The following is a 26,496-nucleotide window of genomic DNA, read 5'->3' as shown; positions in this document are numbered from 1 at the left end:
TTGTTGAACTCCCCACCTCAGAAGGTTGTTGAGACCGACTCGTTAGATATACCCAAAAGGGAATTCGATTAGACCTGGTGGGAATAGGGGTATGGAGAGAAAACAGGAAGAGGGTGCTGTGGTCACAAGATCAATATTGATTGGCATTTCAGCTCAATGGGCTGAATGGCCTCCTCTGCCAATATTCTAAGTGTGGAAGTCACAGGTGTAGGGAATATGCTGTCCTGTCACTTCCCAGAATTTATCTGGGAACTGAATTTATCTCCTTAACAAATGGATTGCGAGAGGGAGATCTGAGGAACTTGAAATTTTGACGACGCCACACGTGGACAGATGTGAAAATGGTATTTTGAAAAAGAAAGATGACGGAATCTTCCATCCGCCTGCATCTCTGGAGAGTTTGTTGGTGTTGGAGAAGGATGAGTTTCTCAGGTGAAAGGTCAGCAGTGATATTAATGAATGCCAAAGCAGGCATGACAAACTTGATGAACCTCTCCATGCAGATGCCTGCTTCCTTCTGTGCCAGGTGATTTCGAGAATTGCAGATCAATTAAGTCGAAGGTGAGCGATTGCTGTGCATTTCCTCTATCTGTTCTAGATGGCCCTCTGACCTCTCGTGCCCCTTCACCTCTGTGTCTATTTGCTGCTGGGTTAAATTATTGTTATGGTGTCCAGCACCGTGCAAGGAGAGCAGATTTGTAGCGCAATAAAATGTCTGCCTGGTCATTTTTAAGCCTGAGAACTTGACAGCATAATTAAGTAAACGATGTAATCAGCTGGTCAACTCGATATTGTGAAAGAGCCAAAGGCAAATAATGCAGAATTAAATTTTCATCACTGTGGTGGTATTTGAAGATGGTGGCTAATTATTAGTGGATTTAACATTTATCGCAGAGAGTTGTCCTTGACTTCAATGCAGAAGTTAAGCAATAAAATAAAAACAACACAAGATGCAGGAAAGATTTGGGGAGTTCATTCTGCTCTGAGACAGGGAAAGGGAATTGCGTTTTCTTCTTCACTGATCTTTCACTTGTAATCATCCAAAGCCTGATTTCTCTTCCAAACATAATAGGGGCAAAATCTGTCCATGGCTTGAATTTTTTTTACACACCAAGTTCAAAGTACATTTCCCTGAGCCACGACTTCTTGATGATTTATTTGGGGTTTGTGGACAAGATGTGTCAAGGCAGCAGCTCACACTGTAAGTAATCAATAGTTTCAGTGTGCCTTGGGGATTGGAGCCTGCCGTGGTTAATTGTACAGAAGACAGGAGGTCTCGATGAGACAGTGCCCTGTGTTGAGTTGGAATTGGATTACAGTGAGTAAACGTTTTGTAAAGTGCAAGGATTTGGGATTGGGATGGGTGGGAAAAGGCTTTGTCATTGTTAACACCTGGGTTTATTTGGCATGCTCAAAGTTAGGTTCTGTAGATAAATTTGGTGACTTGTAGACCCCAAATGTTTTATGTTGTGGAGATGTGAGGTCTCTGCTCAGACCCTCCTGCCGCAGAGATTAATCAAAGGAGATTAATATGGTATGTTTTGAAAGGTGGGAGGAAACCAGAGCCCCCCTAGGGAAAACTCGTGCAGACATGGGGAGACTGTACAAACTCCTTACAGACAGTGTGAGATTCCAACTCTGGCCCCAATTGCTGGCACTAACTGTTACCTTAACTGTTATGCCTCAAATCGTTGGAACATGAAGGGAAGTAGTTGGTGGGCGTTTTGTGTGACACTGGCCAATTTCAACGATAGCCTCAACCTCCCATTGAAAAGCCAACGCTTTCACTGCAGTCAGTGAATCTGAGCAGTTTGATCGCAGGACCGCCCCTACTGAATTCGTCAGTAATTCAGTGTAGTCTACAGGTGGATTGTTGTCTGTGAGGATGGAAAGTCTTTGATTCTTCCTTGAGATCCAATGTTGGAGCTGAGATATTTTAAATGTTCAATGATGGTCTGCAAGATTAAGGTTGAAGTTTGGTATCGAATAACAAAAACTCACAACAACTGCTGGAGAAACTCAGCAGGTTGCGCGCAGCATTCAAAGAAGTGAAGGGTAACCAACATTTTGGGCCCTGGGTCCTTCATCCAATGTGAGCAAAAACAAGTAAGTGCTGGAATAAAAGGGGAAGGGAGGAGGGAGGTAGCCTGCACTCCTCCCCCTGACCCTTCTTCCCTCCTCTCCTCTCCTCCCCCCATCAATACATGTTAATTGCACTTGACCCCAGCATCTGCAGACTTTAACTTTATCATATGATTACTGTGGGTTTGTATTCTGGGAATATATTCAGAGATAGACCCTTGGCAGCATTATAAAAGGAAGAAGTGGTGACATCCCTGTCACTAGCTCTGAAACACTGCAGATACTGTGACAGCCAGTGCACATTGTACATAATCGGCAAACCTGCTGCTTTTTGCTGGCTTGTTCAGTGGAGATTGTTAATGGACGGATTGCTCTGTGGTGAGAAATTCTTTGCAGCAGTTATGACAGATTGTGGGCCCCAAACTGTCCTTCCAACTGAAACAACTCTTCACTTGTGAATCCATGGGAGTCATCTACTGCATGTGGTGCTCCCATTGTGGCCTTCTCTACATCAGAGAGACTGGGAGATAGCCTTACTCTGTCTGCATCAGTGACAGGTGTATCCCAGTAGCAAACTATTTCAATTCTGCGCCCCACTCCCATGCATGTCTGTCCATGGCCTCTTGCACTGCCAAACCAAGGCCACCTGTAAATTGGAGGAGCAATGCTTAATAATTTGTCTTCAAATGATGGCATTAATGTCTCTGGTTTCTGCTTGACCACTCCTTGTTCTTCTCCTCTTCCCTGTCCCTCTGTCTCCTTTCCTTCAGCTCTCCACCCCTTCCTTCATACAATGATGCAGCCAAACAGGATGCTCTCATTTGTGTTCCTGCAAACCTCGTCAAGATGGGGGCCGGTAGCCTTGCCATCTTCAACTTCCTTAGGAAGTGTAGGCATTGTTGAGCCTTCCTGACCAATAAGGAGGTGCTGTGGGTTCAGGATAGATCAACCTTCACATGCACTCCAAGGAACTTTGTGGTCTCCGCCCTCTCTGTGTTGAGGTGTAACCTGAAGCCATACGGCTACACAGTGCAGGGCCCTTCAACTGTTAGACCCTGAGACCCAGCCACTGACAACAATGAACAGCCTGTCTTGGTCAAAGGCTTCTGGAGCTGCTCTTTGAAGTCACTAAATGGATCATAATGATTTAACCAAAAGTTTATTGAGAAAACAGCTGAAGATCCACACATCTATTAACATATGGTGAGGCGCACAATAACATCTGTGGGGATCATTGTTTGTGTGCCAGCCGACCCCAGCATAAAGGCTGAGCGTGAAATGTATCGGGAGCTCCCCTCGAAATGTCCCAGGTTTGCGGCTGGATCGAGTGATGAGCCAGCAGTGGGCAAGTGGCTTGATTTGGAGAACCTGCTGTTCTGGTGGGTTTCAGTGAGTTTCTTAAACATGTCGCTGCTGGCAGTCAGGTATTCCTGCAGTTCCTCTTCCTCATTTTAGCCTTTGGCCATTGTTGAACCACATTTCTGATTAAAATGATGCTTGGAGGTTTTAGCTTTGCACCCATCTGGTTAATCACTGAATAATGTTTTCCCTCTGTCCGTGTGTAGTTAAAAAGTGCTGCTTGTTCGCATTCTGTTACTCTCAGGAGATGACGTTTTATTTTGAAATGCTAATAGTTTTATTATTTCTCATAATTCAATGAGGAATGAATCTTGCTGGAATCCGCTTGAAATGCAGATCACAAAGAATCACTTGCATTTAAAGTGCTTTCTTGAGCACTTTGCGGTCACCGAAATGCTTCAGATGTGGCCACTATTGCAATAAAGGAATGACTTAAACGGCACCTTCAGGCAGTCAAATTGTCTGCCTTCTTCTTAATCAAGTGTCAGTCACCATTCCCAGAAACCGATCTCCTGTTAAGAGAGGGCTAAAAGGATTCCCGTCTCTCGCGAGTCACATTTATTGCACAGTTTGCCACTTTCTCCTCCGCAGTCACTGGTTTTCACCATGGCAGCCAATAAATGTTGCAAGTTGAACTTCAAATGAGTGGAAGATGCTGAGGACAAAACAAATCAGTGGCTAACTTTACAGAATTCAGTCACAGTCAACCAAACGGTATCATGCAACCATAGAAGAAGCTTAAAGCCATTATGAAATGAGTTAATTTTGCCTGGTGATTAGCATTTGTTGATGTGTTGTAATTTATCATAGTTTATTAATTGCCATGGGGAACTAACTTGTTTGGATTTCCGAGGTTTTGAATATTTTAATACTTAACTGATGAGTAGCTTCAGTTTCTCCTGTTATTCCTTTGTAGATTGATGTTACTCAGCACCTAAACTACCTGGTCTTTATTAAGCAGCTAAAACAAGGCAATTGCCATCGACTTTGAGTTGGGATACAGCCACATTCAAAATGATCGCTGTGTATCGTTGAGAATGATCATTTTGATGAAGTGCATCTGCAAGAATGTCCCACTGACTCAATTGCGTGCTCCTGGTGTCCGAGCTGCCTCTGACAGCTAGAGCTGAAACTGCAAGGATACCCAGATGTTGGCAGATGATGAATGAGGAGGGGAAGGGATGGGGGATGCTTTCTGGGGGGGGGCGGGGGGATGTGGCAGAAATGGGCGAGACTCAGATAATTCCCCATTCCCGGCATCTGCTGCACTTCGCTTCTATTCTTCAGGATCCAGATATAAGGTAGAAGTGTTGACTAATGAGGTCATTTGTCACTCTGATGAGATTTCTATCTTTCTTTTCTTTTTTTTTGGCCAAACAGCTTCTTTCTTGGTCGTGGGTTTAGATTTTCCTTTTATATAATAAAATATAATATGAATACAATATAATCTGTTTGATTAAAATGTGGGGAACTTTGGATTAAATGATATATTTTGTTTTATGTATTTTTTTGACTTTTAACATGTATCAGTATGTACTCTATATTTTATGTGAAATTTCAATGTTAATAAAAATATTGAAAAAGTTAATTCAAGGACATGGGCAGAGAATTGGCAGATTGAGTTTAATCTAGTCAAGCATAAGGTGCTGCATGTTTAGGATGTCAAATGTAAGAGGAACATTTACAGTTAATGATAGGATTCTTAAAAGTACATGTGCAGAAGGATCTTGGGTCAGGTCTTTAGATACTTACAAGTAGATAGGGTAATAAAGAAGATATTTGGCATGCTTGGTTTCAATGATCTGGGCATTGAAGTCATGGAAGTCATGTTGCAGCCAACTTTGGTCTGGCCACACTCGGTCTGGTTGCCCCATTACAGGAATGGCATGGAGGTATTAGAAAGGATATTAAAGAGATTTAGCAAGATATTGTCTGGATTGGACAGAGTAGATGTTGAAAGGTTGTTCTCCATGATGGGGGGAGTCAAGGACAAGAGGGCACTGCAAGGATTGAAGGGTGTCCGCGTAGAACAGAGATGTGCAGGAATATCTTCAGCCAGAGGGTGGTGAATCTATGGAAGTTGTTGTCACAGATGGTAGTGGAGGCCAGGTCATTGGGTGTATTTAAGGCAGAGATTGATAGGTTCTTGATTGGCCAGGGTATCAAAGCTTATGAGGAGACAGTGGGGCTGAGTGGTAAAATGGATCACCTCAAGATTGAATGGCAGGTAGATATGATGGGGTGAATAGCCTATTTCTGTTTTTCTGTCTTATGAGCAATGGGGAGTGGTTGGACCAACTTGATTTTTTTGTCTAAAATTGAGAGGCAGAGTAGATAGAATATTTTTTCAGGGTAAAATGAAACCCTATAGCGGGGAGGGGTTTGGTGGAGTTTAAGGAAGATGTACATGACAATTAATTTTCATACAGTGATAGGAAGGTGCTTGGAAAGGGATTCCAGGATTAGAGAGGGAGGCAGATCTTACATGTAAGAGGCTTCTTGTGGACATGCGAATATGCAGGAGAAAGGGGGATCGTGTGCATGCTGGAGAATTCATATCATATGAGATTCATGTTCAATGCAGAGATGAGGGTTCGGTTCATTCCTATACTGTCCTGTTCTGTGCTATTCCACACAGAGGGTGGTAGGGATGTGGAACAAGTTGCCAGAGGAGGTTCCTATGCAACTGCAAACAACTAGTTAGGTACGTGGATAGGAAAGTTTAATGGGGACATGGGCCAAACAGAGGCAACTGGAACTATCTCCACTAGACAATTTGGTGACCATTGGATAAGTTGGGCCAAAAGGCCAGTTTCCATGCTGTCAAACTCTCAACTCTGATGGAGTGAAGTGAGATTTGATGTGGGTACTTTGGAGTGCAAAACAACAATCTTCAGTTCAGAAATTAAAACCCAAACATGATAAAGATGGTGGCACTTGGAATCATGAATAGATGATTGAAATTGGAAGGAAAGCATGGGCAGGGGTTTACCTTGAAATACACAGTGGTGCTGTCATAGTGCTGTCATTGAACACAACTTGGCAATCACCCTTCATTTTGCTCATGGTGTCCATGCGTGGAGTTAATGCTCTCAACCACCAGAGTGGTAAACCTTGAGGTGAAACATGTTATTGAGGTGCCTGAACTGCATGGATGCTTGTATTTAAAACAAAAGGTGCACATTTTATGGGCAAACCAGTTGTGCCAATTTAATTGGAGGATCGACAAGTTATGGTAAATCAGTCAAATTCTGCCTGTTTGGATTTAGGAAGCTCTAACATTGGTGTTCAATGGTTGATTTTTTTAATGTCCATGCACCTTCCCCCACCCCCCTCCACCAACCACCTTTTCAAAAACATCTTAAGACATAACAGATGCACAATGAACATCAGCAGTTTTCAGAAGTACTAGAAAAGCTCAGCAGATCATGTGGTGTCCAAAGAAAGGTAAAGGCAGTTGACAGCCTTTAACTGTGGGGATGCTGGGTGTCCTGCTGAGTTTTTCCAGCATGTTTGTGCGCCAGGTTGGACTGCAGCCTCTGCAGATGTTCTTGTCCATGTGGAATGGCCAGGCGAGCACCAACTGTGCACTGGAAATTGCCATCTCATTCGCTCCAGCTTACATTGTGAAACATTGCCTTGTCGCTGATTTCCTCTGCTTCTTTGCAGGTGACTCGTCCAGTGCACGGTCAGTCTTCAGTCAAGATTGTCCACCGTCAAAATTCCGACAGGGTTACTGCAACAACAGTGAGTATGGGCCCTGTAGTTCTTCCTTCACTGATATCTCTGGACTCAAAACTTGTTGATATCACGAGCATTCAACATGTCCAAATGTTATAAGCACCTTAGATGATGATCCTTTCATGCTTCTTTATGTTGGCAATGAGCATCAAATCATATATTAAAAAGTTATAAAAAGAAAGGAGGATCTGTATTGGTGTGTTTATCCCAGTGTGATTGATTCTTAATTTTCAGATCACATCAGCTGAATTGTTTCATTGATTACACAGTTTTCTTTTTGACAATGCTGGTTGTAGGGTTTGGACTCTCAAAGGGCATCTTTTATGCTGATATGGGTTGTGACATCACATTTTTGTGGAGAGGAACATGATCATCAATCTCAGAGAACAAGTAGGACCAAATAGCTGGTAACCTTGGCCGAAAGCGGCATCAGCTCATTGTTCGACGTCGGCTCTCTCTCCCCTGCGATGTGACAACGTGGTCTCCTTCAGGCGCCACTCTTGTGCCTGTCCCTTTGCACATTCCATCGACTCTGCCAGTTGGATGGATGGAACGAGGGACAACCCCTCTCCCCTCACCTCCTCTCTCCGCACCCCAAATTGGAGTAGGGATCGCTGCCAAAGGTCCTGACCTTTGTGGCTAGAACATCCACAAAATGGGTTGTACGTAAAAACACCAGATGCAGGAATCTTGAGCAAAGAAAATGGAGCTGCTGGAAGATCTCAGCAGGTCAGGAAGCATTGTTTTTTTTTTCAAAATATAGACAGACACGCAACACGACAACAGGCCATTTCGGCCCATGAACCAGTGCCACCATATTTGCACCCCATTATCCTGCACCCCGGTACGTTTTTGGAATGGTGGGAGGAAACCAGAGCCCCTGGAGAAAACCCACTCAGACACGGGGAGAACGTAGAAACTCCTTACGGATGGCACAGGATTTGAACCCCGTTCCAATCCTGATTGCTGGTGCTGTAAAGGCATTGCGCTCACCGCTATGCCAAACGTGCATGAGTAGAAACGGTCAGTCCACGTTTCAGGTTGGGAGCTTTTGCGGAGACTGCCACAGCTCATTGTTTGCGTTAACTGAGATATTCCTCTGCACTGCTCCTCTCACTGATTTTGAAGTTGTGTGGTCAAGGGCTGGTTCAATTGCAGACCAAGAGAGATTAGAACTGAATAGATTCAATTGAATAGATTTAAGTCTATGTCATTAGAGTAGAGGTACTTGGCTTCAGCTGTTTGGAGCTTGGCGCTGTTAACTGGTCTACATTCCATTCGATGGGCCTGGGCTTGAATCCCGCTGAAGAAACTAGAGAGAAAAATCCAACCATAGATGATGTTGTTCGTTAATCTGATTATACACATATACAACCCTCTCCAGACCATGGTACATACAGAAAAGCACTCAATACACAGTACATAAAGATCAGAATCAAGAATTATTGTCATGAACAAGTCATAAAATTCAGATTTTGTGGCAGCATCATAGAGCAGACATTCATATTATAACCGTCTTACAACATCACTATAAAAAAAATAAAAATAACAGTGCACGAAAAGTAAGGCCGTGTCTTTGGTTCATTGATTATGCAGGAATCTGATGGCAGTGGGGAAGAAGCCGTCCTTGTGCCACTGAGTGCTCGACTTTAGGCTCCTGTACCTTTTTCCCGATGGTAGCAGAGTGAAGAGGACATGGCCTGGGTGCTGGGGGTCTTTGAAGATTGAGGCTGCTTTTGTAAGACACCGCCTCATGTAGATGTCCTCGATGGAGTGACGTCTGTCGCCTGTGATGTCGTAGGCCGAGTTAACAATCCTCTGGAGTTTATTCTTGTCCTGCCATACCAGGCAGTGATGCAACCAGCCAGAATGTTTTCCACGGTACACCTGTAGAAGTTTTTGAGAGTCTTCAGTGATGTACCAAATTACCTCAGACACCTCACAAAGTATAGCCGCTGGCAAGCCTTCTTTGTGAAGGCATCAACATGGAGGCTCCAGGACAGATCCTCAGAGATGTTAACGCCCAGGAATCTGAAGTTCTTTCCCCTCTCCACTCCTGAGCCCTTGATAAGGACTGGGTCTTGTTCCCCTGACTTCCTTCTGAAGTCCACAATCATCTTCTTGGTTTTGCTGATGTTGAGTGCAAGGTTGACGTCGTTACACCATTCAACGAGCTGATCTATCACCCTCCTGTACACTTCCTCATTGTCGTTTGTGATTCTGCCGACAACTGTGTTGGAGTGTGACAATGTTTTGCAGTATTTGTGGCTGATGCTGTACACAACCGTCAAATGTGTCAATAGATTAGCATCACAGGTTGAAATGGTAAATATGTTAGCTTCCTACATGTTACCCAGAGGATAGTGATGCCATGGTGGATGATTTAAAGGGAGAATCTAACCAAAAGTTATGATACATTCTGCAGTATTGATTTAACTCATGATCCCAGAGCCAAAGATATAAATCTGTTGATCAAGGTTATGACTTAATGGTGGTACTGATACAGCAGGTAATCACTTGGAACAGGCACTCATTCATCAATTAATGGCACAGAGCTCATTGTGGGTCCTGCATCAGATATTCTCGTTAGACCCATGGCCGCTCTGCCTGCATCGAGCCACATACCATATATGCTGTTGTATACGATGATCCAAACCTTAAAATTTGCACCTTAAAATCAGGGTCATCCCCTATACAAACGGTCCAAGTGTTTTACCTTGACAAAGTCACAACACCTCTGACGTGATCTCGTACTTTCCCCACTAGTTATTTGCTAAGTCTCTGCGCTCCTCTGCGGGGTCCATCTGCCCGGTCCGACTGCTGTTAGTTCTGAGCAGGCTTTAAATGGCCTGTTACAGGAGCCATCAGTGGTTTTACTTTAAAATATCTGAATAAAATTTAAACTTTTAAATGATAATTTGTTATTAAAATATTATGATTTGCTTTTGACAGTTTCCACTGGTCAGTGGTAAGTGCCAGATTTGGGGGGAGGGTGATGGGGTGGGGACGGACATCTTTTTGAAAGGGTATCACTCAAAACCAACATTTTAGGTGGAATTTCCAGGGTCGTCCTATACACAAGTCATCCTAATCAACCGCATATACCGTATTTGCAAACATGAACCTAACTCATAGTGAGCAAGGCCTGTTGGTGAGAGTACGGATCAGACCTAACTTGTGACGTACAAGGTGGCACTCTGGGCTTGTTCCAAATGCCTGCATTTGACTTGTATCCTTCTGAATCGCTCTTGTCCATATGGTGGGGGGCACGGTTTGCATAGAGGTTAGCGCAACACTGTAACAGCGCCAGCGATTGGGACCGGGGTTCGAATCCTGCCCTGTCTGTAAGGAGTTTGTACATTCTCCCCATGTCTGCGTGGGTTCCTTGGGGGCTCTGGTTTCCTCCCACCTTCTAAACATACCGGGGGATGTCGGTCAATTAAGTATGATTGGGTGGAGCGGGCTCGGCAGGGTATGTCTAAATTTTTAATTTAACTATCTAAATGTCTTTTGAAAATTGTAATCAAACCACATTTGACATCCATTACTAGAGCCTCAAGGAGTACCATGTGGAGTCAATCCCTTTAAATGCTTCCACACATCTACTGCAGTTGGTTTATTGCAAGTGTGGTCGATAAGCTTGCTTTGTGACAACTGGGACATTTGCTGGACAAATGATGATCCATTACACTGTGCAGCTATGTTGAAAACTGCAGGTCACTGACTTTGGGAGGCAAACATTGTGCATCCATCAATGCTCGTTGATTAACCATCAAGTGGTTAAAGTGCCCCACATGATGGATGGAATGGTTCACTGGGGACTTGCTACTGGTGAGGCTGACGGCATACAATATCCAAAGTAATTAGGGAACAGAGAAATACTGCATGTTGCAACACTAGGCCTGCATTGAGGGGATAGCTTCAAAGGCTAAAGATCGCCAATTTTACATGTTTAAATGAATTAAATATTTCCATTTGACGAGGTCCACTCTGCAGTGTTGCCATTTTGGATCCAGGGTCGGAGCCTGAATGAGTGTTAGAGGAGGGCGTTAGAGTAACTGGATGGGGCACTGTCTGACAGTCATAAACTCGCTTAGCGGGGATTGGGGGTGCTGGCTGCGGCCTACACAGCTGATCGGGGTACTGTCCGACAGTCATAGACTCAGCCATAGGGATGGTTTGCCAGCACCTCCCAGTCCCATGCCCTCCGACACTCAAAAGGAGGGCCAGCAGCACTCTCCTGACTTCGGAGCATGCTATCATTCTTTCATTGCCGCCTGGTCTAAATCCTGGCACTTTCTGCAGCTGAGTCCTTTCCCAAATTGGACTGCTGAAATTCTACACGGTTGTTCAGCAGTATCTTCACCAGGGAAATCAGTAGGTGACAAAATGCTGGCCTTGCCTTTGACACCTGGCTCCTGCAAATGAACTGAAGAAAGAGCCACAGACACGGCAGGGAGAGACGCTCTCCAAAATATCCCACTCTTCAGCAGGGCTGGTTCTGTGGGAGCTGAGCATTGGCTTGGAACAGTAAAGGGTCTTCCTCAAATCCTGCAACGTGATCCAAAATCATCCAATCAATTGTGTCATTAAAGTTCTCCAATAAAGCTGCCTGATGAGGAGAGATCGAGTTGGCTGGGGCAATGCCCATTGGAGTTTAGAAGGACGAGGCAGGTATCTCACAGAGGCATAGAAATTTGTGGAAGGAATCGATAAGATTAGGGTAGCACAGTTGGCTTAGTGGTTAGCGCAACGCCTTTACACCGTCAAGTGCCCAGGGACTGGGATTCGAATCCCATGCTCACTGTAAGGCGTTCATATGTTCTCTCCAATGCCTGTGAGGGATTCCTCTGAGGGCTCCAGTTTCCTCCCACCATTTGAAACATTCCGGGGTGTAAGTTAATTGGATGTAATGAGGCTACATGGGCTGCAATGGCCTTTTACTGTGCTATGTCTAAATTTATAGGTGGAAGTGGGGAGCTTTTTTTTATTCTATTGACAGGTGAGAGAAGAACTTGGGAATTTAGCCACAAGATTAAGGAGAGGAGATTTAGGAGGATTATCTTCTCTGTGTGGTGAATCAATGGAATTCTAGGTGTCTACCACTCACTGTGTGTAAAAAGAAACTTGGCCAACACATACCCTTTCAAGTTTCCCCCTCTCATCTTAAACACATGCCCTCTTCTATTTGACAATTTTACCCTGTAAAGAAGCTTCTGACTTGTCTATGTGCTCATAATTTTATAAACTTCCATCAGGTCTCCCTTTGGGTTCTTTCAGGTCTCTCGTCAGATGTTGGATTGAGTCAAAGAATTATAATAGGATGGCAATTTATCATGCTGTTGTATGTGGTGGTGTATAGACAAGTTTAAACATTTTGAAGTCATCACATGTTTGTATTTCTATCCACCCTGACATCATCGGACACTGACATCACATGGCTGGTTCAATGCCCTCTGGGAGTTGGGTGCCGCCATAGTGCTGCTACACAGGCCCCCCCCCCCCACCCCCATGCCAGAACCGGCAGAAAGGTTTGTTTGTCTTTTAGATGGTTGACCTCGTTTGGAGGTCCTGCATAGGCCGTCTGTAAAGGTTGATCAAGTGTTCCCCTTGGAATGAAGACATATTCACAGTTTTTGAGGTCTTCAGGCAGAAAAGAAGAGTGTTCTCTGTATGATGATGGTGGTATCGGGGTCAATTTTCCTACGATCTCCCAACCCATTGAAATGGAGTAGTTTGGCTCCCCTTTACCATATACACGTAATAAAAAGTGCTTTTAAAGCTTCATACTTGCTGGCATGTGATGGATCCCGTAGGAAGTTGCTGACCCTCTTAGTGACGGCCTGGTCCAGGGCACTGACAAGATGGTAATAACAAGTGGTGTCCAACTTGACTTTCCGAAGGTGAAATTGTGCTTCAGCCTGTTGGAACCACAGTTCAGGCTCAGCTGTCCAGAAAGGTGGCAGCTTCATGGCAACGGCTGCAGAGTCCACGTTTGTCCAAAAATATGTTTTTGGATATGTTGGGGTCACCAGTTGTGGCCACAGGAATTGCAATGGACACGACGAAATGACCACGCAAGGCATTTTTAGAGTGAATCAAATGGATTTACCCTTCATCACCCGTGCCACCTTTTAAAAGCCCGAATCACACGCTTGACCCACGCTGACATCATTACGCACTGGTTCGATTACTCCTGGGAGATGTAGTGCCACCATTAGCACTGCTACAATTTTATACATTTTGAAGTCATGTTTGTATTTATGTCAGGACAATCCAACAGTAACTCAAGATACCTTTTGTTTGTCAGAGACTAGCTTTGCTTCACTAGAGTTTCTTGACAAGGTTGAAAAATGATTGTATTGATCGTTTCAGTGTATTTTGCAATGTGCCATGACTTGAGAATGAAACCAAGGTAAATGAAGGATAAATTTTCTGTTGATTGAAGTCTATTGCATCGTATTCGGGCCTCATTTTGTACCAAAAGAGTGGAAATTTAAAACTAAAAGCCAAATATTACTTGCTGCAATGTTTTTAATCTCCCCACTCTCAATATCCGGATTCTCTAATTTCACTGATTATACAAATCTTGTCGATTTGCGACCATAACTTCATCTGACCTTGGAAATTAAGACAGAAATTGCAGCTTGTCCTGGTAATGTTACCCCTACGGAAATAAACTCTGTTATGGTCACTTGGATCTTCCCTTTTCAATTCCCATTCCGCCCCCCCCACTCCCACAAGAGAACGGGCCTTCGCAGAAACTTGAATGGACAAGTTTAAATAAACCACATGAGGCTGCAGATCCTGGAATCTGAAGCTGAGCACAATCTGCTGGAGGAACTCAATGGGTCACGTAGCATCCATGGGAGAAGAGGCGTGGTCAACATTTTGAACCTAAGCCCTTAATCAACACTGGGGAAGTAGAGAACAGAAGCTAGTGTGTCGAGAGGTTAGGCCAGAGAAGTAAACAAAGTCTTCAGTTCTCCACATCCCCAGTCTTATTAATGATTCGACCCAAAATGTTGATCATTCTTTATCTTGCACTGATACTGCTTGGCCTGCTGAGTTCCTCGAGTAGACTGTGTTTAGCTTGCATGAAGCCAGGGTGCGCTCCCCCTTCCTATTGTGCTTAGAAAAGCTGCGTATCTGGGCTGCGCTCCTGGTAACGTGAGCACTTTCACTTGCCAAGGTCTGATCTGGCCTCACTGAAGATGCTATTTGTGCATTCATTTTGTCCCCATCAACTTTCGATTCTTCAATCAGATGGAAGAGGCAAAAATGGGTGGCCTGGGTGGTGTAGCACAATGTTCTTATAGCACCGGCAATCGGGACTGGGGTTCGAATCCCATGCTGTCTGTAAGGAGTTTTTACATTCTCCCGTATCTGTGTGGGTTTCCCCGGGCTTCACGTTACCTCCCAATGTTCGAAATATACTGAGTTTTGTAGGTCAACTGGGTGTAATTTGGCTGCATAGGCTTATGGACCGAGAGAGCCTGTTACTGTGCGGTATGTCTGTGCAATTCCTCAGCAAAAGGAGGTGTAAGGCACTCCTTCCATCCGATAGCCTACAGGTCACCCTTGGGCAAGGTGTAGTACCTATTTAGCGTCCCCATCAGGATCATGTAAAGCCGTGGATTGCAGATGGTGGATGGTTTTTACAAGCAGATTCAACAAATTGGAATTTTTGATTGTAAAACTCATATCACTGGGCAGATGAATCTGCGGATTAATGGCCAGGGTTACCCATCCACTATCGACACTGCAATTGAAGAAGGTGACGGGAAACCACTTCAGTAAATTTGCCTCGTATAATCATGAACTCAATATTGACTACAGTCTCAGCTCAAAGAAAGAGCCTTCACAGAAGGAGAACGGGGGAGGCAATAACAATTTGGAGGGTCTGAGATCGTGACGGTTGGAGAGACACGATGCCCCATGCCGAACGACAAGGAACCTGAATGATGATGTCTAAAAATGTAAAAAAAAACTGAAGTATATGTGGTTTCTTTGAAAGTTTTGGGTCAGGACATCCAATGATGCCCATCTGCAAATGACATTAAATGGGAAATTGCAAACAGATGAGGTACCCTTTAAAAAATGGATGGTAGATATTGCTTTTGAAATCATGAGCGTTTATTGTCAAACACACATGTACTATTATGTAAAAGTACTTAAATTCTGCTGCAGCTCTATAGGGACATAAAATACGCAATAAGTAAAAATTAAATTGGCATAGAAAACAAAAATAATAAACATAAAATGAGAGATGAATATTCACAATTGCAGTTTCTGCAAAAACATGTGGTCTTGAATGGCATCAAGAGCTTCCTCCATTGCGTCAGCTGGTTACAGAGTACTCTGTGTAATGTGCGGCCCACTGTTGTTTGGAGGGGATGGGGTGTGGGTGTTGCCCTCCTTCTTGTAAAATGGATTCAGTGTTGTAGGTCAAGCCAGTCAGTGCACTGGTGAGTGCACAACTCCTTACACTAACAGTGTAACCTGTCCATGCATGAGTCACCTTTGTTCTAAGATACTGATGTTGGGGGGGGGATGGGGGGGTGGTGGGAGCGTCCCTGTGGACGAGGTACCCTCATAGACACAAAGTGACACCAGCTCTTGGCCCTGCGAACTGTTTCCTTTGAGATCGGGATTGAGAATTGAAGTCGGAGTTTGGAGCAGGTCTAAGGTATCTTGCTCACCAAACAATCTTCCCCTTATTCCCTGTTGGACCTCCTCCATAACCCATCTTACCTTGATCGTCAACCAGCATCTCATCTAAAACCATGTCACCCAACAATCCTTCAATCCACCACTCTTTCACACTCACTTCCCCATTCTGCTCTCCCACCAACCCCTTCCCTCCACAGCACTCATTCCTCCTTGCTACCAGCACAAACCTTCTCCCCACCCATCTCCCTCTCTCCCTTGCTGTTCACATCTCTTACTGTGTGCGCCATAATTTGAAGAGACACTGTATATGTAGAATCAGATGATGATAAACTTGAACTTCCAGTCACCTACCTATCCCTGCCACCCACTCTCTCAGTCCCCACCCACCTGCCCTCAGCACCCTTACCCAGCTCCTGTCCCACACCTGGTCAGTGAAGCTCCCAGTATATTGAATCCATTCTGCCGGATGACACCAGTGATACATGTATGACACCATATACCAGGAGATTCACTGGTTGATTCTTTCTGGCTTCGAGTCCAGCAGTTGATTTGGCTGTAAATCCCTGTTCATTGGAGCAGGCCAGACAGAATATTCTTTCTCGCATCATTTTGGTCTCAGTCTGCATTCCAAGATCAATCACTGAAGCAAATCTCCAGAAAGCTTATTCTCTAATGAAATTGCTATTGAGAAACTATGAGCAGTTAATGTGCATCTGTAAAGAGCATCTTGCTTTTCCCATTGAAGGAGCTATTCTGGCAAGTATTAAGAAGCTTTGGGTCTGGAAGCAGCTTCTTGTACGTCATTCCCAAATGTACAGCGATTTTTCCCTATTTGTCTCGGAGTGAGGCAAATGCAGCTACCTCTTATTGACACCGCAGCATAATCCGTCTCACAATTGGGCCAGCATGGTTAGCGTAGCGATCGGGCCGGGGTTTGAATCCCGCATTGTCAGTAACGAGTTTGTGCATTCGCCTCGTGTTTGTGTGGGTTTCCTCCCCTCATTCAAAGATTTACCAGGGGTTGCAGGCCAATTGGGTGGCGCGGGCTCATGGGCCAAAAGGGCCTGTTACCATGCTGTATGTACGTCTAAATTTACAAATTTAACTCGTGTTGCTCCTCTTCCCATTTTGCATGAATTCAGCGGCTGTTTCTGAGGTAATAAACTGGCTGCCGAATGCCAAAGGAGAGAGGGGCAATGAAGGCACATGGGGTAATTGGAAGCAGGGATCTACTGTAGTTTTTCTTGATCAGTGGGCTGCAGGAGCAAACAAGTGGCGATAAAGGAGGACAAAGTTGCCAGAGCCTTTTGGTATTTGCTCCACACCAGAAAATGCTGGCAACACTCAGCAGGATTTACAGATGCATCGTGGAAAGAGAAACTATCACTGTTTCAGGTCAGTGGTTCTTCCTGAGACCTGGGAAACGAGTGTGTTTTCAGCCGAAGCGAGGACCATCAGCGAGCATGGAGACTAATATTCTCCGGGTAGCGATCACTCCCAGTGCCAGCCACTAAAGGAAAAGATGCAGCTTGGAAATGGGAGAGGCAAAACGTGAGACAATATGGGTCAGAAGAGAATGCTGGAAATGCCCAGCAGGTCAGGTCACATATATGGAAAGGGGAAAACTGAGCTAATATTGCATGGATGTCTGAATCATTGGAAATGTTGGTTGTTTGACATTGTTGACTTCATTGCATCCTGGTTTCTCTCTCCTGCCATGCATTCACTTGCACTGGAAAGGGAGTTGTATCTGTAAATAAGTCCGATCTCCATCTCAGTTGATGTAACAACAAATTAGGTCAATTTGTTTTCTCTTCATTTTGTGATATGTTGCTCTAAAGAATGGCCACTGTGATCGCCTTCATCCCAATAGAAACAGCAATCCCAAAACCACATCAACCTCTTCCATTATACGGAACTGAATCTGGAGATGGGCATGGCTGTCTTCTCAACAGTTGGTGTCAGTGTGAAGAAGCCAACATTTTATTTGAAGATTTTGACTCCGCAAGTCAGGGCAGTTTTAAGTGGCAATTGACTTTTGGAGGGCTGAAGACTGCAGGTTGAGAGTTGCTGTCGAAAGAGTCTCCTGAAGATGGGGGAAACGGCAGCCAATTTTCTCCTGGTGTGAAGATTAAAGCTGGTGCTAAGGTGCCAAGCAGCTGTCCAGAGTGAAGTTGAGCTTATTGAAGCTTGGCACAGCCCTGGGGACTTGAGATTGAATTCCACAATTTCAACCAGCTGCGCTTTTCAGTTTGTTTGCGAACTGGCCAATAGGAGAGATAAATACAAGAGGACATAGACTTGGGGTGAAAGGGGAAAGGTTTAGGGGGAACCTTATCACTCATGGTGTGGTGAGAGTGAGGAACAATTTGCCATCTGTTGTGATTAATGTGGACTCACTCTCAAGCTTTAAAAATAAACTGGATAGATACATGGATGGGAGAGGTTTGGAGGGTTATGGGATGGATGCAGGCCAGTGGGACGAGTGGTATGATGTTTTTGACACAGACTAGAAGCGCTGAATGGCCTGTATTCTGTACTGTAGTGTTCAATGATCTGTGGTCATTAACCTTTGATAAAAGGTTGTTTTATTTTTCCCTCCACTTGCTGCTGAATGTGTGGTGAATTTCTGACATTTCGAGTAGTGGTCTGTCTCTCCCACTTTTGTTTTTTTTACATTTCTTACTTTCTGTCCAAATCTCCTTCAGGGAGATTAGCTGCCAATTTACAAACCTTCATTCTACCTGTCAGCACCACTTCCACACATGTCATTTAACATAACATAACATAACAATTACAGCACGGAAACAGGCCATTAGGCCCTTCTAGTCCGCACCGAACCAAACACCCCTTTCTAATCCCACCTCCCTGCACAATGCCCATAACCCTCCATCTTCCTCTCATCCATAGACCTGTCCAACCTTTTCTTAAATAATACAATTGACTCCGCCGCCACTATTTCTCCCGGAAGATCATTCCACACAGCTACCACTCTCTGAGTAAAGAAGTTCCCCCTCATGTTACCTCTAAACCTCTGCCCCTTAATTCTTAACTCATGTCCTCTTGTTTTAAACCTTCCTCCTCTTTACGGAAATAGTCTATCCACATCCATTCTGTCTATCCCTTTCATAATCAGTCTGTGTTGGTCTCCACCCTGTCACAGACATTCTCTTTGCTCCCGAGATGTCTCCATCTTCTCCACAGACGAAGACAGGCATGCTTTCAAACTTCAACTTTTGTCCATCGCGTGAAATTTCTCTGTTCGCAGCTGCTGTCGAGCATTTCCAATGTTTGATGTTTTCATTTTTAGCTGATTGAATGTCGTGGCTGGTGCACCATCCTGGGAATGGCAGTGCTGAGGTTGCCTTGACTTTGCTGAAGCTTTTCGGAAGCCTTGCGACATTTCCTGATTTGGGACCAAGTTACATTATTGGGTTTGGAGCCTTGTCTCGTTGTGTGGTGTGTTGACGCTGGAAGTTGGGTTTTTCATGGTGTCAAAGGAAATGTTTATGCTCCATGTTTCGTAAATGAAAATACTTTGCTTTTATCTCATGGTACTGATTACCTTGATAATGATGTTTTTAGTCACGTTGAAGTGGGTGTATTGAAATTTCCAAGCTTCACAGGCATGGTTATAATTCTAAGAGTTGTAGATTGTACTGTCGGCCTTTGGTCCGTTTCAAGAGTCTCAAACAATAATCCTGTATCCAGGCTGGATACAGCCTGAATCTTCTTCAATTTTACGAACTTTATGGCACAAATTGCCAAGAGATCTGAGCCCATGCTGTAAGATAAGGCTCCAGGCTTCAGATCTGTGGGATTCATTCCTTCAGTGACTTGTCGTGCACTGGAATACCTGAGAATTCATTTGCCTCTCCCTGCGTTGTTGAGATTGAATTGTTGAAATTCGAGAGGCAATCTTAAGATTAATCTGGCGACTCATTGCACCTGTCCCTAAGCACTGCAGAATTTTCTTATTTGAGTGCTCCCTAGGTAGTGTTGTTTGAATTTGTTTTTCTTTGGGGGTGAAAGGGATTTGTTGGATGTCAGTAACTTTATAAAGAATTGCCTCTTCTTTCGAAGATGTCAAAAATAGTCTGAAGTTGGCCTTGAATTTGGAAATTGCTGAATGTGTCAATGAAAAATGATGTAGGTGAGGCAAGCAAACAAAATGAGAAACTGCTGGAAACACTCAGCAGATCAAGCAGTATCTGTGGAAGGAGAGGCAGTTAACATTTCAGGTCCAGAAGACTTCATACATAATATATATTATATAAATATAATATAACTCACGATACAATGTTTGCATACCACCAACTGAAAACTTACTTGAAGGACAAATTGAGAAACAGTCTGAGGTTACCAGAAGGAAGTAATTTTGAATATGTGATTACAGACACAATGATAATTAAAAGATTTATAACAAACATGTACATCAAACTGCAAGAAAAGGAGAATGAGGAAACAAGCTGTAAACCTAAACAAAAATGGGAACAAGATCTAAACATAAAGATAAAGAATGAAACATGGGAAAAGCTATGCTCCGGAACTATGAGAAATACAATAAACACGAGGTTACGCATGATACAATATAATTGGTTACACAGGCTAGACATCACACCCCAAAAGTTAAATAAATGGGACCCAACAGTATCAGACAGATGTTTTTGCTGTAAAAAGGAAACGGGAACAACAGTACATGCAATTTGGGATTGTGAGAAAGTGAAAAAATTTTAGGAAGATCTAAACCAGATATTAAATAAAATCACAAAAAGCAATATGCCAAAAAACCCAGAGATCTTCCTTCTAAGTAATATAAGAAATAAAGAATTTGGACTCGATTTGGATGGAGCACAAAAAAGATTTGTTATGATAGCCTTAGCTGTAGCAAAAAAAATGTATTATGTCAACCTGGAAATTAGAAGACAACCTGAGAATGCAACAATGGTACATAGAAATAAATAAATGTATTCCATTAGAAAAAATAACATATAATTTAAGAAATAACATCACAATATTCGAACAAATATGGGAACACAATAGAGAAATCCTACCACAGACCTCCACCACCTAAAATGACAGAAGGAGAAGACAACGAAATGAACTGACTCAGTATATAAAAGTAAAAGACGAAAATTTCTTCTTTATTTTTATTAAGTGACGATATTGTTTAATGGGTTTAATGTATCTTATAGATTGAACTTTGAATAAATGGGAAGGGGGGAGAGGGAGGGAGGGAAGGGAGGCGGGAAAAAGGGGAGAAAATGACACTGTATATATTCAAGAGAAAAATGTCTGAATGTATTTTGGTCAGTATAGTGTGAAAAATAAAAAAAAATTAAAAAAAAAACCAAAACAGATATCCTCTGGTAGTTGCTGTTCCTGCACCAGGAAAAAGGTACTGGTGCTACCCTATCTAAGCCCCTCAAACTTGTATATTTCTATGAAGTCGCATCTCGTCCTTCATCGCTCCAAAGAGGCTTCATGTGACATGTTCTGTAATGCAGACAACATCCTGATAAATCTCTTCTGCAGCTTCTCCTGTAGCATCTACATCCCTTCCAGTAGTGAGGTGATCAGAACTGAATGAAATGCTCAAAGTGTTATCCAACCAGATTTTTATTTAGCTGCAAAGTTTCCTCAGGGCTCTTGAGCAACAAATCCCCTGACTAACAAAGGCCAGCACACCTCCCCATCATCTTGCATGGCAACTGTGAGGGATCTATGAACCTGGACCCCAATATTTCTCTATCCCTCCACAGTTTTTAGCATCCTACCAGCACCCACATAATCCGCCTTCAAGTTTGCCCTTCCAAATTGCATCACTCCACACTTACTTGGGATTCATTAACTTGGTGGACCACACAACCTATCTGAGCCCAACTTCTCAAGCACCCCACTCAAAGCATGTTATTTGCATGTAAGATTATTAGCTGCATTGGGGAAGTGGTCTTTCAAACCTTGAGCAAGAGGATTTTCTAGCAGATCAGGGGGACTGGATCATGTTTCAGTGCAGGGCTGATTGGAATGCATAAAGCAAACCAGAGAGAAAGCTCTTTGTCAAAACTTGACAAGAGGCATGAGGTCTTGGGGCAAAATGGTTAGTGTAGTGCCTGTACAGCCCCAATGATTGGAACCAGGGTTCGAATCCCCAAGTCTTGTGCTGTCCGTAAAGAGTTTGTACGTTCTCCCCGTATCTCCATGGGTTTTCCCCGGGGGCCTCCCACCATTGGAAATGTACTGGGGTTGTAGGTTAATTGGGTGTAAATTGGGCAGGTTGGGCTCATGGGCCAAAATGGCCTGTTTACCATGCTGTATGCAAAAACAAATAAAATTTAAAAATCATTCAGGTGTATGGTATCTATTTTGGTCAAGCTCTCTGGCAGACTTACTTGGCTAATTAGCCCAGCATGAAATGCTCTTTCAGTCCTCACATTTGACGGGGAAGGTTGGCTTGTGCATCAGAAATCATTTTTGGGGTTTAACATTTTAGTTTTGACAGGAACTGAAAGGAGCAGGTTGTTCATTGCAATAATGTATTGGCACATCTGACAGATTAATTGGTGTCTTGTTAATATCACATCACCTGCTTTGTCTGACATGATCAAATATTGCTGATTTAGTCAAAAGTCTTGTTTGTGTTTTATTTCTTTTCAAATTATAGCAATCTTTCTCCCAGAAATATTCCCGGATAATAGAATAATGGGATTTTCTTTCAGAGGCAGGTTTGGTTGAGAATGTTTTCACAAAAGTGACAGGAATGCTTAAAAAAAAATTACACGAAGCATATTGTCATGGAAGAGGAGACGGCAGTGAGTATCTGGATCTGTACCACCATTCAGTTAGACAATAATAAACCATCTGTTTGTATTTGCATTTTTCTTTAATGTCAGTCAAAATTATCAATGGACATGCTGGCAAATTTGTTTTTTTTTAAAAAAGAATTTCCGAAGTTACGAAGTTCCCCTGCAGAGGAGAACAAAGAATATGTGAGTGATAGGGGTTCAGAGAAAATCAGGATGGATCTCAGAGATTGGTGCTGCAGGTTTGTGAAAAGCAACTAGTTTGCCTGAAGCAAGTGGAAAGAGAGGGAGGTCAGAGGATTTAAAGAAAGTTTTCAATCAAGCTAATTAGCATCGATTTTGGCACTGAGATGAGTATTATCTTTAATGTTTATTTCTTTCATACTGGGGTAATTTAATGTTTTCTCTTGGAGTTTATTTTACAAAATTGCCTCTTTGGCTGCAACAGGAAATAATTTAGGTGCATACGTAATTGGACTTGCATGTATAATCAATTTATTATCATTATGACCGACTGTAAATTATTAAAACTGTTCTACCCCTGCAACGCTTTGAGCTCCAAACCCCACTTTTTTCCTCAAATTCCCTCCAATCCTACAACATATTATTTTAAATCTTTCCTCTGCTTTCTGTTGACTTTGAGACAGATCCATTGTAATTATCATACACATGCCACCTTTCCCACTGACATCCCAGTTAATTGGCCATGCAGTGTCCCGGGATAGGAGGCCTTGTGCTGTTTCCACTGGGCCACCTTTAACTGGGACACTAGTTGCTTTTCCACTGAATCCACTCATCCCCAGGGATCAGAGTGTTCTACCTTCCACTGGAAACGGGTGACTTTCTGCTGTCCTTTTTCCCACTAGTTTTATCAGCATCTACAAATGTCGGGGATCTGAGTAGGTATAGAACGGTTAATTCCTGGCATGAAATGACGTCATTTTACGCCGGCATTCAGATAGCGTGCATTTTCCACTGGACCCTGTCTCAGAAAATTCCCAGTTAATTCCTGGACAAGGCGTCAGTAGAAAAGGGACTAGAGATAATGGATTACATCAATTATAAATCTTTCTTACTTTACCCATTCTAAACAAAAGGATATTTGACAAGAGTTGTTTATTTCCTCAGAAATAAATTTCAAATGCCATTCCAATATCCTTGTAAATCTCCACTGGAACCACTGAGGGTATTTGTCAGAACTCTAACAGAGCTCTGATTTGATCTCCCTCCTCTTTTCATCGATGCCTGATTCAATCTGTCCATGCATTCTTTATTGACTTGTGCTATTACATCCAGACACCCAAATGTTGGAGGAACTCAGCTGCTCTCGCTGTGACCATAGGAGATAAAGATCTAGAGCTGATGTTTAGAACCTGAGCCCTTCCAGGTATAAGCAAAATACCGGCAGGTGTCTGATTAAAGTCAGGGGAGAGAGAGGGGCAAGATTTGGAGGGGGAGGAGTCCAGACCAACAGACCTGAAGGTGCTGATTGGATATGATAAGAGTGTGATAAGAATTGGATATGGTGAGAATTGTTTTTTCATAATTCATTTTGGTAATATATTACCACCAATGGACCTTGCAAGACCAGCTGAGTTCTTCTGCCTTTTTTTTCCACAATTACAGGATCATCAGACTTCCGAGTTTCACAGACATCTTCTGGTGTCTGACACTTGAACGATTAACTTATCATTCAAAACAACATAAATCATTTCTGAGATATTGAAGAAATTATTTGACTGAATGTCTGAATGAATTCACTCGGCAGACAGAGAGAAATAAAACAGACTTTGAGACAGACACAAATGGATGGATGTGGATTATGTGTAGACAGAAGAGATTTAGTTTAATCAGGCATCATATTCAGCACAATTCATTGGAGACCAAAAGACCTGTTCATGTGCCGGAGCAACACACAAAATGCTGGAGAACTCTCTAGGCCAGGCACGTGATGGAAGGCGACAGACAGTCAACATTCTGGGCCAAAACCCTTCAAGGTTTCATCCCCTTCAAGGTTTCATCCCCAAACATTGTATGTCCAGGCCAGTCTTGTTTAAGGGTTCTGGCCAGAAATGTTGACTGCCTATAGGTTTCCATGGATGCTGCCTGACCTGCTGAGCTCCACCAGTGTTTTGTGTGTTGTTTTAATTTTCCAACATCTGCTGTCTTCCATGATCCTGTGCTGCACCATTTCTACGTTCCCTGTTCCATTATAGAACCATAGAACATTACAGCACAGAAACAGGGCCCTTCTAGTCTGTGCCAAACAATTTTTTTTGCCTAGTCCCACTGACCTGCACCCACTCCATAGCTCTCCATACCACTTCTATCCATGTACCTGTCCAAATCTTCTTAAATGTTAAAATTGAGCCAACATTCACTGCTTCAGCTGGCAGCTCATTCCACACACCCACCATTAAAATTTGCATGATTTTTATTTCACAAACTATAACAGGCATGCAGGGCATGTAAGAGCCAAAATGTGCATACTTGCCTTGTTAGTCTGCGATCTGGGGTCCAAGGGCTGGTTGCATCCATCTTGATTCCTGTGTATATGCGTGTCTTTGGTTTGCACATGCAAGGTGGGTTCACATATTGGAGTTCTGTTGGCACATGCGCGAGAATTAAGGGCATGAATTCAATATCATCAGGGCACATAACTCTTGTGCATGCGCCAACCGAATTCCAATACTCAGACACACCGAAGACTCGCGCATGTGCACAGGAATCAAGATGGCCATGCCCAGCCCTGGGACCCCAGAACGCTGATTAACAAGGACAAGAATGTGGAAATATTCTTCAAGGTTTTTTTAGAATATTTTATTTAGACATTTTTCCATACATGCAATTAATAAATCAGTATATAAATCAATAGGTGTTTAAATTGAAGCCATGAAAGACCCCAACAATGAAGACGCTGTTTACATCCGGTACCGCACGGATGGCAGTCTCTTCAATCTGAGGCGCCTGCAAGCTCACACCAAGACACAAGAGAAACTTGTCCGTGAACTACTCTTTGCAGATGATGCCGCTTTAGTTGCCCATTCAGAGCCAGCTCTTCAGCGCTTGACGTCCTGCTTTGCGGAAACTGCCAAAATGTTTGGCCCGGAAGTCAGCCTGAAGAAAACTGAGGTCCTCCATCAGCCAGCTCCCCACCATGACTACCAGCCCCCCCACATCTCCATCGGGCACACAAAACTCAAAACGGTCAACCAGTTTACCTATCTCGGCTGCACCATTTCATCAGATGCAAGGATCGACAATGAGATAGACAACAGACTCGCCAAGGCAAATAGCGCCTTTGGAAGACTACACAAAAGAGTCTGGAAAAACAACCAACTGAAAAACCTCACAAAGATAAGCGTATACAGAGCCGTTGTCATACCCACACTCCTGTTCGGCTCCGAATCATGGGTCCTCTACCGGCACCACCTACGGTTTCTAGAACGCTTCCACCAGCGTTGTCTCCGCTCCATCCTCAACATCCATTGGAGCGCTTTCATCCCTAACGTCGAAGTACTCGAGATGGCAGAGGTCGACAGCATCGAGTCCACGCTGCTGAAGATCCAGCTGCGCTGGGTGGGTCACGTCTCCAGAATATAGGACCATCGCCTTCCCAAGATCGTGTTATATGGCGAGCTCTCCACTGGCCACCGTGACAGAGGTGCACCAAAGAAAAGGTACAAGGACTGCCTAAAGAAATCTCTTGGTGCCTGCCACATTGACCACCGCCAGTGGGCTGATAACGCCTCAAACCGTGCATCTTGGCGCCTCACAGTTTGGCGGGCAGCAACCTCCTTTGAAGAAGACCGCAGAGCCCACCTCACTGACAAAAGGC

At 43.6% G+C, this 26,496-nt stretch overlaps 1 long non-coding RNA gene across 1 annotated transcript in view; it reads left to right on the top strand.

Moving 5' to 3' along the window:
* The window catches only part of LOC138745496 (uncharacterized), an 85,469-nt gene extending 78,281 nt beyond the window's left edge, over positions 1 to 7,188 (top strand). Inside the window, exon 3 of the long non-coding RNA XR_011346310.1 lies at positions 7,111 to 7,188. This is a non-coding gene — a long non-coding RNA (uncharacterized lncRNA). The remainder of the gene's footprint in view (positions 1 to 7,110) is intronic.
* Positions 7,189 to 26,496: the final 19,308 nt, after the last annotated feature.

Source organism: Narcine bancroftii, chromosome 11 (assembly GCF_036971445.1).
Source record: "Narcine bancroftii isolate sNarBan1 chromosome 11, sNarBan1.hap1, whole genome shotgun sequence".
In the NCBI taxonomy this organism is placed as follows: domain Eukaryota; kingdom Metazoa; phylum Chordata; class Chondrichthyes; order Torpediniformes; family Narcinidae; genus Narcine; species Narcine bancroftii.
This window is presented reverse-complemented; position numbering and strand designations above follow the sequence as displayed.